Consider the following 11,851-nt stretch of genomic DNA (forward strand, 5'->3'; position numbering starts at 1 on the left):
CTGGGTGGTAGGTACACCCACTGCGAACTCATGCAGAGATATGGAAACTACTGCCCTGGCTGAGCTGGAGACCTTACAGATATTCCTGTCTGGGACTGGCAGAATCCACTTGAGCAATGAGGGAGCTGCTCACGTGTGACAATGTGCTCAGATGTGATGGGAAAGCAGCTGACTGGAATGAAAGGGCTTGTTTCTGCACCGATACCCCTCAGCCCTCCCAGCCTCATGGGCCCCTCCAGCCTGTGGGAGCCTTGCCACACGTGGTGTGCCCAGCACTGCTTTCATGCCATTTTTGCCAAGATGTTCCTTGGAGCCAGTAGAAAGCAAATAGGCATATTTTCCAGATAACTGGGTCTTTGACATTCGCGTTATTCTGCATATGAGGAGGCATTATTTCCTTTTGCTATACAGGATGATAGGGCCGGGTATACCCCATCCAAGGGACTCAGAGGCACTTAAGCTCTTCAGGTCTGGCTCAGCATTTACTTTTCATCTGTTAAAAAATACATCCTGAGGAATTTGCAAGCTAAATAGAGTAATTAATACAATGGCATGACAATAACTTAAAATATTTACATGGCCAGAAAAAGCAGTGTTATTGTGTCATCATAAATTTCCCTGATTTGCTTCCTTTCAGTTTTCTATGTTGAGTTTGGCTTTAGATTATACTTCATAGTATGGTGTATAGGATAACTTTTTTTTTTGTTTTCATATGCTTAATATTCTCTCATTGCATTTATTAATGTTGAGGCTGTGCACAGGGTGGGTGGTTTCTTCTGCTTTATTTATGACCAGATTTGAAATAGATCTTATTTTAAGGTTAAAAACTTTCTGGTTTCATTGGCATGAAGAGCAGAAAATGTCACCCTCTATCTTTGTATGTGCGCTTCCTATATTCAAAACAGGTGCCTTTTTATCGTAAAAATAGCTCAGCAGGTGTCCCTTTGTCCTGGGTGCTATGCAGTGGCCTTTACAAAGCCAGGAGTAACTTTTCCAGGAAGGACCCAGCTAAGCTTCCTGAGTAACATCAGCCTCCACTAAGAATTCAGGTCAGGATCTCCCTGCTTGTTACCTAGCAACTGGGGGATACTGGTGCTTTTTCCTCTGACCGACTCCTTCTGCGTTAGATACAGGGATCACTTGGGAAAGGATCACGACAGTGCTCATAACTCATGCTTTGGGACCCATGCTGGGTATCTGATGAGATGTAGGATGCACTGTCCAAGTCGAACCAAATTGAGACTTTCAGGATTCTCTGCATAAACTTGAAAGTGCCTCTGCTGTTTTGCTACCACTTAAATGTCTGGCAAGGTGACAGATCCCTTCTGAAACACCAGTAGCCTTTTGTGGTGTTTTGAATCTGACAAACAGAAACCTACGCAGGTAAGCAGCTGAAGAAAGTTTATGTCTGAGATACTTTAAGGATTGTTTTCCTACAGGTGAAATGTGTTTCTTGGTTACACAGGTGCACAACATTCATTCTGGGACTATTGACCTGCCTTTGTACTTATTAAAGTTTCATTGGATGGTAAGTAAAAAAGTTAAGTAGGAAGATGAACTGTCTTCCCTTGTTCTTTGTGGTGTGTGTTTATATATAAATTGTTGAAAACAACCTTTAAACTTCTCTAGTTAATTTATTGTAGAACTGGCTAATGAAAAATCTTTAAGTGATCAAGAGTTATTGGTTGCCATGCTCTCACTGCAACTCACAGTTGGTAGCATGTTTGCAAAATAGAAAGCAGCAAGTCCCTCTGGTTGTGTATTGTTTGCAGAGGCCAGCAATCATTGCCTCTGGTTAGTAACACAATGGGATTTTGTTTCCCTGTGATAGATTACAAGTAGAAGCCCTTTGTCAAATGTAAAAATTAGCGCGATGTGCCATTCTAAGAAAAATACTTACAAAAATTTTTTCTTTCTTGTGTTGTAGCTTCTCTTCTCTACTCACAAATAGTGGGAATCAAACCAGAGTATGTTCATATCTAGTACTGGTACAGGGCTGGCATGATAGTTTTCTGAAGGACCACTCTTCACAGAAAATACAGTTTTCATATTTTGAAAAACATGGAAATTAATGTTTCCAGGTGCATACAAGCTGTTTAACTTGCCTTTTTCAGAAGTCTATAAGCAGCACATTCCATCTCTTCAGAAATATGAATTGATACAGCTCCAATTAACTTGAGCAAAGGCATGCCAAGTGACATCAGCCAAAGATCTGGCTGCACATCTCTGGGACAGGTACACTGTAAGCATCTTTATATGGTTTTTGCACAGAAGGTTGTAGTGGTGGATTCTAAATAGGGACATAAAAGACCAGATTGTTTTTAAGCAATATATTTTAATTATTTCTAATATGGAGCGGTTTAATTTGAGTGCTGACTCTAAGGCATTCAGAAGCTGATTTCTTCAGAGAGACTAAGTGCAGCTTCAACTGATATTTTCCACATTTAGTATTCAGAAAAACAATTCCCAGAGTCTCACATTGCATACCTGATACAGCAGCTGCTTTTTAAGTGTGCATGTCCAATTTGGTATCCCAGACTTTTTGTCTCTATCATACTTATGGGAGAGCTCATACATTTTTTCCTAGGACTCGCAGGGTGTGTGTCCACATGAGAAGAGTGAAAAAATATATACCAGGTCAGTATCTTCATGCAGTTCATGATGTCCTTTATTACAAAAAGCTCTCCCAAGTGTGTAACTTCATACTACTGTCTGATTAGGTGATGTAGGACAGAGTAGGAAAAATATCTGTTTGAGGAGGTGCTTCACATTTCATTTAATTGTTCTGGTCTCTAGGTCAACAACTTTCAGGAGGCAGTTAACAGCAGAAACATCTTCAGTAGCTTTGATCTAGCTCTTTCAGTAAAATAGCACCCTCAGAACATAGTGTGGGACCTGAGAGATTTAGTCACCCAGCACCTCCTGATCTTTTCTCTGTTCACAAAGCCTGGTAGTGTCCTCTTAGTAATGCTCTTCTAGCAGAGCTAGGAGCTCTGCTAGATATCTCATTGCCTACCCATTGCTGTGACTCACAAATATTTTTAAAATGTTTAAAAAAAGGAGGCCTTTAAGCAATGAGGATCAGAATTTCTTCAGGCTTGAGCTAGTATATTTGCCAACTGCATGTAAAAGGCTAAATATTTTCCCATTATACCTACACCAGAGACACTCTGTAGATACACAGATGGCTGGGCCCTTGCAAATTCAGCCAAGGGAGCATATGCTGGCACTTCGGGGTTTGAAAAGAAGCTGGAATGGGTCCTGTAGTCTGGTATTGGCAGTCAGCAGCAGCATCTGGGTGGTTGGACCTAGGAAAGAGCCAAGTCTGGAAAGGTTATTGCAACACTGGCCTTGCATGAACAGTGTTCCTTCATAGTAAATAGCTCAAACATGTAATTGGACTCTACAGTAGAGTAATCAAGAGGAGGCAGGTGAATGCTTTCTCTCTGTTTGTCTGTCAACATATGCAAGCCTAACTAGGAGCTGGGAAGCTTAAATCCAAGAGTTATCTTTGTGTCATTTAGCTATAGAGGCTGCCTGGGACCCAGTGTCTGGTTCTGGGCATCTGGCTGCCAGAAGAGGTGGGCTTGGAATAGGGCAGGTGCAGAGAAGGGTTAGTAAAATGTCAAGATAATAGAGAGCTTCTATCTGTGAGGAAATTAAGATGCCATGACTTATTTGGCTTTGCAGATGAAGGCTGAAAGGGGAGATAGACATCTTCTCTAAATACTTGTGGCAAAAGAAAAAGGCTCCTTCAAGGAAAGTATTACATTAGCACAAAACCAAACAGGTATACACCAGTCATTTAGTCTGAGATTTTCTAACCATCAGAGTTACCAAGTTATGGAATAGCATTTGAATTTGAATAGTTTTCAAAATAAGACTTTAATCAGCCTGTGGAGGGATTATATTGAGTGTTTGCTTGCACTGAATGCTCAGGAAATTCCCTCTGATTGTATGTTCCCAAGTTTTATTCTGAAACACCTATATGGAGCTCGAAGATAAAAGTGTACCAAAACGTTCCTCAGGATTTCCCTAAGGAGTTTTAACCACATGAGGGAACTGAAGAAGTCCAGGCAATGCATGGAGCTCCTGCAGTGAGGAGGGCCTGATAGGTGGGATGCATCTGATAGTAACAGGTCTTTCAAAACCACAGAGCTTTGGACCTGCCTGTGGGACAAGCAAAGGCAAGGAAGTGCTGGGACCCTTCTAAGATACTGTGAGACTGGTTATTTTGGACTTGAGTTTCTGATTTGTTCCTGTAATAGCTCCATACACACAGAATTTTCACCTACCTCCCTGGGAAAGCAAGTGAAACACAGAAGTTTGAGGCAGGGAGTTCCCTGCCTAGGAGTGATGGGGTGACCCTGGAGGTCTGTGCTGTGCCTGAGAGACAAGTTGTTCCTGACTGAAACCACTTTGGTGATTTCACTCTGCACCACTTGCCTTGGTAGGAATTATTGCAGACACACAGGAGATGGGAGAAAAACCCACACAAGTAGGGTTTTTTTGCACAGCTTTGCTTTTTGAGCTTTGATTAGGAATACTGCTCTGCCACTCTCTGTCCCAGTGGTGTCCCTTTTGCTGCCCATGGGGATATTGTCTGCTTCTCCGTTTCTCTTCCTACATCTGGGCTCTTTCTAGCATATGAATGTCAATGGAATTTAATTTATGAATGCTGCAGTACATTTTGTTGTGCTTATTTAAATAAGGCAAAGATCAAGCATTGTACAGTCACATGTAAAGGTGATGGCAAATGAGTGCTCTTTATGTCATGCTGGATTTCTGCTGCACACTTGCATTTATATTTGCCAAATTACAGGCAGGAAATTTTTGAACTAATGACAAATATTTCCTAACAGTAGTTACTTAAGTGCCTGCACATGTTAAATTAACCATAATAATCTTGTCATAGTCATGAATTAATAACCTGCGTCTCATTGGGCTTTTCAGAACTGAAGTAAAACATTTGTGGTATATTCAAAGAAGGGAGCCTGGGGATAAATGGAATGTCTCCAAATGGCTTTCCATTCCTGTCCCCATCATCCTATCCCCCTTGCCAAGTAAGCCCCAAAGGCTATACAGGAACCTGAAAATTAGGTTTAGAAGGGGCAGAAAGGAAGAGATCTCCTCTGCAGAGGTGTGTCTCTTTCAGATGAAGTGATTTAGACTCCTGAAATGTCTTCCTCTCCATTGCTGAGAGGGAGATGCTGCCAGAGGCAAATGCGCATGCAAGAGATTTCTGACAGAAATCTTAAGCAGTGAGGAGTTTAACAAGGAAGGTGCTTATCTTGTCAGAGGAGGATGGGAAGAACTTCTGTCCCAGTGGCAGAAAGGAGAAGAGGCTGGGGGCAAGTGGTGATGTGGGGAAAGGGAGACATTTCTCACAGTTTATTCCCCATCCATGGTCCATGGAACCCCTTCCAGTGGGGTCTTGGGGAACATGATCAAGTTCCCTTTGCCTCCGGCGTTCCACTACCCCACAAGGTGCTGGGGGGAGCTGGGCCCTAGGCCAGAGAGGGCACCTCAGTCTATGCCATTGGCTCTAGCTGAGCTGGACCAAGGGACAGGCCTGGAGCTGAGCATTGCTTCTGCATGACAGACTTACTCTGGTCCCTGCTCTGGGACTTAGAGCTTGAAGAACATCGGGAGAAGCATGTAACCTCTCTTGTGAGGAGAGGCTGCAGGAGCTGGGCCTATTTATTCTAGAGAAGAGAAGACTGAGAGGGGATCTTATTAATGGATATAAATATCATAAAGGCAGGTGTCAGGAGGATGGTGCCAGACTCTTTCCAGTCGTGCCCAGTGACAGGATGAGAGCAAAGGCTATAAACAAAAACACAAGAAGTTTTACCTCAACATTAAGAACTTTATGTTTGAGGATGACAGTGCAGTGGAACGGGTTGCCCAGGGAGGTTGTGGAATTTCTCTCTCTGGAGACATTAAAAAACCCAACTGGACATGTTCCTATGTCACCTGCTCCAGGTGACCCTACCTTGGCAGGGAGCTTTGGCCAGATGATCTCCAGGGGTCCCTTCCAACCCTAACAATTCTGTGACTCTGTGATATGCTTTCTACTTCCCAGTCCAAGGGAATGAGTGGGCTTGTGCAGGTGGCACACTAGAGACTTGCCTCTGGATTTCTGACAAGGTGGCAGTAAAAACTATTAGGCTGCATTCAGGGTTTTGACTTTCAAAAGTCTGCAAGTCTGAAGCAACAGCTGGAGGTGATACATACAGAATGGCTCACCAGAGGTTATATTTGCTGAGATTAATGCTGCAGGAAAGGAGTGAACGAGAAAACAGAACTCTGAGCTAGTGGCAGCTATTTCCATTTGCTCATATCTTTTCTTTGGAGCACAGTGTGGTTTGGAGCATAGACCTGCAAGTAAATGAGATAAGAGCTACAGAAAAATATTTCCTCTCTTTCAAATATAAAGAACAATTACGTCCTGAATAGATAGTAAGAATGAAAATTTGCAAGTTCATGTCATGAAGGGAGTAAATGACAAATAATTATGGCTCTTACATTGGTGAAGTCCTGACTGTTTTTCTTATAGACTGTGGAGAAATGTTCCAAATGAAGAGGAAAAGACTCAGCCATGAGTCTTGTATTGTGGCATGGAGAGAAAGCAACCTTCCAGTCTTTTTGTATAGGAAATTATTTGGATTATGAAGTCCAATTTAACTGAACTCCTACCTGAAACCTCTGAGGAAGTCATATATTACAGTGACTTTGTGTTAAAAACCTCATGCTCTTTTTTCTAGAAGTGATCTGATCGTTACTGGTATGAAGGAAAGATAAAGGAATCCGTGGCTTATCTGTCTCCCATCAGGGCACAAGAAAATAATTACCCTTTGAAGGCTGAGAGGGCCTAAATTAGGAAGGGTCAAAAGAGGCTAAATAAGGTCCTTTCCAAATAAAAACATGCTACATGTACTATCTTAGAGCAAGCCTCGTACAGCAGTTAAACAAGAGGCTGTTCAGCTTTGCATTTGACCTGTGGGGTTTAATGCAACAGGAATGTGGAATGTGTTTACAAGGTAGCAGTTATTGCTGAAATATGTGAATGCTGTTGCCTGGGGAAATTTCAGAGGATTGTGACTGTGCTGACAGTGGCTGTACCTCTTGGATGGACTGCGTGGATATTGGGAAGGAAACTGGCCTCAGAGTCTGCAATCTACAGAGGGAATGCAGGGCATGATGCTCCCCTTCCCCACCATGTCCCACTGCCGTCCCGTGCCTTCAGCTGGATCTCACTCCATTCTTGCCGCTCCTTCGTGCCAGGATGACCCGGGAGTGTGACCTGGTCCTTGTGCTGGAGACATGGCTTCTTGTTATCCCTGCATCCGAGGGGACTCCAGGTTAGCACACGGCTGCAGCCGCTTCAGCAGAGTGGTCTGGGCTGGAACAAGGTAGAGTTGAGGACTGAGAGCCCCTGATGGCACCTTTCATGAGCAGGTCCTGGAAATCAGCCTGCTTATGTTCTGGCTAGTCTCAGCTGGTAGGCTGGTGTATCTCTGCCTGGAAGGACTCAGTCTTCTCCCAGAAATATCTATTTTGTTCTCTTTGCATTTCCAACTTTCTTTTTTTTTTCCCTCTCTATTTTAAATATCCAACATTAAGACTATTCTGCAAATGGTTCATAGATTATTTCAATAATTACTTCATCCTTCCAGCACAGGAATTCCCAAGGAAGCTAGTAAAGCCCAGCTTAGTCTCTGTATTTCTTTCACTTTCCTTCTTACTAAAGTTTGCCTAATTTTCATCACACTAATGGCAAAATATTTGGAAGTAGGCCTAGGGTATAACTATATTCTGTGTTCAGTTGAACCCGACATTTTTAAAGATTTGTCATGAACTTTTAAAGAAACTTCATAAAACTGTTGAAATTACATTGTTGACTATACCACACATTATGCACCTGTGAAATTTGGGCCAAATTCAGCTCTAAATGTTAACTGTTGATCTCCGTGTCTGGTTAACTTGGCCCATTGAGTCTCCTTCAGAACAGCAGATAAGGCTGAACAAGGATCTCATTCCAGGTACTGCTAAACACTTTCTGCATCTTAAACTCCCATTAACCTCTGCACTCTACAACACCCTTACATTAGGCTAATAGATGGGGCAGCAGGTGTCAGTGAGCCATTGCTCAGGGTTTGCTGTGCTTACAGGGGAGACTTACTTTTTCTTCACCACAAAGGAATTGTGTGTGTGTATGCAGGTGAATAGACAATTTATTGTATTCATGGTTCCAAAAAAAAAAAAAAGGAAGTATCAATGAAAGCCCTGTTATATTTTATGAATTTAAAGGCACTGAGACCTTTTAACACCGTTGATACTTCTACTCATTCTGAATACCAAAAGACCTGGTATAATTATTTTTGTGAAATAGCTTCTGGAATGTCCCAGTGCTGAATTCAACAGTAATTGCAATTGCAGTATGTAGAATCAAATGTAATTTTGTTCTAACTAAAGAAAGGCCTTTTACTTTATTTTCTCTTTTGCTTTTCAAGGAGAGGCCCAGTGAATATTTAATACTTCACTTGACAGACTCTTGACTCTGAGTGATGTTAGCCTGCTATTCTAAAAAAGTATGACCTTCTTCAGAACATTATTAGCAAAATACTCTATGTGAACACTTGATATTATTTAAGTTAAAAATACAGATTGTGCTTCTATCAGTAAAAATGGCTGGTACAAACCTAGAAGTCTGGTAGTGTACTGAGCTGTTTGTGCTCATAAATATAGCAGAGGATCTCTGGTAGGCAGCTAGCTAGGGGAGATCTTGTGTCTTTGTACAAAACAGCTATGTCTTTATTATCCCTAAATGCTGAGGAAGAAGGAGAGCCAATGTGGCTTTTTTGCTTTAACAGTTCTCTTTATAATCATGCTTTCCATGTTGGTGGAATAAATCTCCTGGACCCTCTATTAAATCACAAAAAGTTAAAGACCGAAAGCAAGAAAGGATTAGTGCATAGGAATAAGACATTTCACATGAATTTGCTTTATTCTTTTGCCCATGCAGACTCCTTCCTCCACCCCCAGTCCTGTAATTCTTTTATATGATTGTTTGTTTGCTTTAGTTTTGGTTTGTTGGGGTTTTTGTTTAAAGAAAGCACGCAAGTCAAGCTAAGGCTTTTCCTGTGAACAAGTATGACCTTTGTGAAGGTGTATACCCTCAGGTTACCAGGCTCTATCAGGGAAGAAAGTTCTCTTCACCCTTCTGGAACAGCTAATTCCCTGCACTATCCAGGACACCAGACTGGGCAGTCCTAGTATTGCCTTCTGACCTTTTTTGTTTGTGTGTTATGTAGCAACGCACTGTTTTAAAAAATAAAAATCTCACTCCTCACAAGCTGCTTGGGAGGAAAGTTTATCTTATGGAGTGTTTCTCATCTCTCTCAGTAATGCTGTGGGAAGGAAGGACTATTATTTCTTGAGGAGGAAAAAAGAGGTAGAAAAAGAAGGTTTTTACCTCTCCCTCCCATCTCTTGGAAATACACTGTACTTGTAATAGAGAAAGGAATGTGCTCTTGGCAGGGGCATGGCAGAAGGGCTGATGAGAATCTGCACAGCGTTTGGAATAGCAGGGGCAGATGCATCAGAGGGTAATTTGGGCTGGTTAGGCAAAGGAAAATGCACACTGCCCAACAGCAGTGGAAGACTGAAAACAACTGAATGTCCAGAAAATCCTTCAAGGATTCAAGAAGAGTTCTCTGTTGTAGCTCCTAAAGCCTCACCTGCTATTCATGGCAGGCCTTGCCCTGTTTGCACAAAGGCTCAGGCTTGAAGCCCATGCAGCAAACTCTATCCTATCTCCCCTGTCCAGTCTTCCTTTTAGAAGATATTTTTTTACATGTCATCCCTTGATATCTCTTCTCAGTGATCACAGAGACATCCAGCACCACCTTATGTTTACATTGTATGCAACAGGAATTTGAGTGATAGATGCGAGTACTGCAAAGGCAAGGGCTGATGCAAAGGGGCAGCAGTGTGTCAATAGTTACACATTGCTGATCCTTGTGGCACAGCTTGGTATTCTTCCACCTCCACCCATGTTGGAGGTGGAAGAATAGCAAACTCTGGTGCAAACAACAGCATTGGAAGAGATATGTGCTGGTGCAACTGACTTTTATTAGTTATTTCTGAGAGAAAGAGCAAATCACTCACAGCTAGCTCTATTCATATGACAGTGAGTGGGAAGAGGATTAGAGGATCATGAACTGGCAGAGTTTTAAAAGAGGAGATTGACTTTATGTTCAGGATGTGTTCTGCCTGGATGCTGGCCTAGGACTTGTGCAGCCATGGAGAGGATGCTGGCAGCAAAGACACTTGAGCCAGGCTTGCTCTGAGCACAAGGAGTGGTTCATAGACTCTCACCACATCAACATGGTTCTGCAATATGCAAATTATCTTTTAACATAAGAGCATGCTACAAACATTGCATTAGCTGGAGATAAATGTTAACCATAAGCAAGGAAACAAAACCTTTTATTAGCCAACAATGCAGATAAGAAAAGATGGGTAAAGTGTACCAGCTTCAGTGTGAGACAGATGAAAATGGATAGCAAACTATCATTTAGACAGCCAGTCATTTGTGAAAGTACCATGTTTTGTTGATGTTCTCATGGACATCAGTCAGTGTCAAGTGCTAACAGCAAAGAACACATGAAGTCATAGACTTTGCAAAGCAATACTTTTTGTTTACTGAAACACACCATTTGAACAAAGTGGAGGGAGATGATTGTCTGCCCAATTTTGCAAACAAAAGGCAAAGTTGCATACAAAAAGTGAAAGGGTGTTTTTCTTCCTGGTTTGACATGAAGTTTATTTTTGATATTTTATTTAGGCTTGGCAACCAGTGAGAAAATGTCTCAGAAAATGTCTTCTTTTCTCAGAAAATGTATTCTCTGGGCTAAATCATTTTTAATAATTTACAAATGATGAGGACGCAGCTAGAATATGAACAGATACTGTGGAGATGCTGACATATGGTAGAAAGGCAGAATGACCATTCAGTCCCAGTGCTGACACTCTGGATAAAGCTTCTAGGATGGCTGCGTGTATATAAGCATGCACTCAGGTGCATCTATTCCCTTGATTTAAAAATTGGAGGCCAAATAAAAAATGAAAAGTTAAACTCCTTTGACCTAATGAGAGGTCTGAAGCGGGAAAATGTATGGCTTTGGAAATGGTGTTGCAGTTGTTATGAAATACTCCTGTCCTTTTTATGAGCTTTTTGGATGTGTTTATACAGACTAATGAGATTCCCAGAGACCTGCACCTCACTCATGTGGACACTCCTAATACCTGGGCTCATATGTGCTGTGCTAGCTCAGGGGGAGCAACTTCACTATGCTTTTTAGACCTCCTCTTGCAGGTTATTTATCTTAGAAAGAAAAGCACAAGGTGATGGCTGCCCTTTGGAAATGATTTTATGATTGGACATACTGTGAGAGATTTAGTTTGGGCTAGGCTCAAGCATTATCACTTGGGAGCCCTGAAAGTTGTTTGAGAGTTTGAAAGGAGGGGACAGTGATCTCTGTTAGCTGGAGGAGGTCTGAGCAGAGAGGTGTATTGAACAGCAGGGTTTCTTGAGCTGTGTGAATACCTGCCTGCTGCCCTACACTTCTTTCTGCCACACCCTGCACAATGTTTTCAGCACAATGTCTCCCCTGGCTGCAGAGACAAAGCTTTGCTTGGGAGGCAGGTGATCACAACACACTTTTGAACCTGCGCTATGCCAAGGCAGGGCACCCTGGGGCAGTGTCCAGGTGGTGCTCTTGCTGATGCACATACCAGAGAGCTGGAGTGCCTCCAGGCTTGTGAAAGCACTGCTGATGTGCCT

At 42.2% G+C, this 11,851-nt stretch overlaps 1 protein-coding gene and 1 long non-coding RNA gene across 4 annotated transcripts in view; one reads left to right on the forward strand and one right to left on the reverse strand.

Annotated features, from left to right (window-relative positions):
- The window catches only part of CRACDL (CRACD like), a 62,960-nt gene that overhangs the window by 19,926 nt on the left and 31,183 nt on the right, over positions 1–11,851 (forward strand). Inside the window, exon 2 of one of the 3 annotated variants that reach the window (XM_053971438.1) lies at positions 1,466–1,528. The exons of the other annotated variants lie outside the window; for them this stretch is intronic. The gene's annotated coding sequence lies outside the window, so the exon portion shown is untranslated. The remainder of the gene's footprint in view (positions 1–1,465; positions 1,529–11,851) is intronic. 3 annotated transcript variants of the gene reach the window in all.
- Positions 2,131–11,851, reverse strand: part of LOC128804028 (uncharacterized) — a 55,642-nt gene continuing 45,921 nt past the window's right edge. Inside the window, exons 2-3 of the long non-coding RNA XR_008435905.1 lie at positions 3,159–3,308; positions 2,131–2,290 (exon numbers count right to left, since the gene is read on the reverse strand). This is a non-coding gene — a long non-coding RNA (uncharacterized LOC128804028). The remainder of the gene's footprint in view (positions 2,291–3,158; positions 3,309–11,851) is intronic.

Source organism: Vidua macroura, chromosome 2, assembly GCF_024509145.1.
Source record: "Vidua macroura isolate BioBank_ID:100142 chromosome 2, ASM2450914v1, whole genome shotgun sequence".
In the NCBI taxonomy this organism is placed as follows: Eukaryota; Metazoa; Chordata; class Aves; order Passeriformes; family Viduidae; genus Vidua; species Vidua macroura.